Below are 1,875 nucleotides of genomic sequence, written 5' to 3'. Positions count from 1 at the left end.
CTGTAACGATGATGTATCATGGTGATGACAACGATGATGATGATGGTGATGACGACGACGCTGACGCTGACGACGACGCTGACGCTGACGACGACGCTGATGACGAAGAAAACGGCGTTGCTGGTAATTTTGATAGCGATGATGTCGACCGACCGAGGGAGCGAAAGAAAGATGGCGGCGATGCGGAGGGACGTGAGTATGGGAGTGGGTGCGGTGTGGAATTTTTCAATTATAAGTAATCTTATCAAATTCACTTACAAGAAGATCTAATAACATTAACTGCTTCATTTTGCTACGTGGCCTTATCTCAGTTTTGGGTCATACTGCTGTATTAAGCTGATTATTGTGTCTCATTCACATTGCTAAAGATGATGAGGTGGACGTAGGCATGGTTCGGTTCTACCTAGCAGGCATTGCATTGACCATCCTTGCTGTAATGGCGGAGATTGGTGTGAGAGAGTGGGTGGGTGTTATGAGTTGAGGGGAGATGAAGATGTGAGGGAGAGGAAGATCGGAGATTGTGAGATGGGTGTGTGTGTGTGAGAGAGAGAGAGAGAGAGAGAGAGAGAGAGATGTGAGATAGAGAGAGGTGTGAGAGAGAGATGCGGAGATTGGTAGGAGATGGGGGCAGGGTGGAGGGGAGAGAAAGATATGAGTGACAGAAATATGAGAGATTGAAAGATAAAGAGTGAAAGTAGAGAGAGAGACAGAGTAGAGAGAGAGAGACAAATTAGAGAGAGAGGCAGAGTAGAGGGAGAGAGTAGAGAGAGAGAGAGAGAGAGAGCGAGAGTAGAGAGAGTAGAGAGATTAGAGAGAGAGAGAAAGATGGGTGAAAGAGAGTAGAGAGCGATGTACGTGAGAGAGAGATGTGAAACAGAGATAGAGATGTGTCAGAGAGAGTGAGAGTAAAGAGAGAGAGAGGAGGAGTTGGTAGAGAGTAGAGAGAGAGTAGAGGAGAGAGTAGAGAGACACAGAGAGAAAGAGGAGAGATGTAAGACAGAGGCATGAGAGAAAAAGAGTTGCGAGAAAGACAGAGGTGTGAGAGGGAGATGTGAAAGAGAGAGAGAGAGAGAGAGAGAGAGAGAGAGATGTAAGAGAGAGATATGTAAGAGAGATGCGAGAGATATGAGACGGTGTGAAGAGCGGGATGGAAGAAATCTGGGGTGGAGACGGGGTGATGTATCAGGTGGTAGGGATTAGTGCATGGGTGACGGAGGAATAGGAAGAGAAAGAGAAAGAGAAAGAGAGAGAGAGAGAGCGAGAGAGAGAGGAATATGTTCGATGAGAAGAGGCAGAGAAGAAAAGATAGAAAGAGAGAGAGAAAAAAAGGTAGAAGGAAAGAGGACATAAGATAGAAAGAAATAGACAGAAAGAGACAAGAGAAAGAGAGAGAGAGAGAGAGAGCAAGGAAGAAAGAAAGAAAGAAAAAAAGACGGAAAGAGTGGCGGAGAGAAAGAAAAAGAAAGAAACAAAGAAAGAAGAGAGAAAGAAAATAGGGAGAATGAAAGAAAAGCTAGGAAGAAAAAGAGAATGAATAAAAGAAACAAAGACAGAAAGAAAGAACGAAAGATAATAGATAGATAGACAGACAGACAGACACATAGATAGATAGATAGAGAGAGAGAGAGAGAGAGAGAGAGAGAGAGAAAGAGAGAGACCGAAAGACGATAGATAGATAGATTTATATCTTTTCAATGTTGGAGAATGAGAAGAGATATTATAAAAGAGGAAGGGGGAGAGAGAGAAGCAGAGGGAGAAAGAGAGAAACAGAGATTGGGAGAGAGGGAGAGAGAGAGAGGAAGGTCATGGGTGGGAGAGTGAGAGAAGCAGGGGTTTGGCGAGTAATACAGGGAGAGGTGGAAAGATATTGGTAAA

The sequence above is a fragment of the Octopus bimaculoides genome, chromosome 22 (assembly GCF_001194135.2).
Source record: "Octopus bimaculoides isolate UCB-OBI-ISO-001 chromosome 22, ASM119413v2, whole genome shotgun sequence".
Lineage (NCBI taxonomy): Eukaryota > Metazoa > Mollusca > Cephalopoda > Octopoda > Octopodidae > Octopus > Octopus bimaculoides.
Note: the sequence above shows the minus strand (reverse complement) of the source record.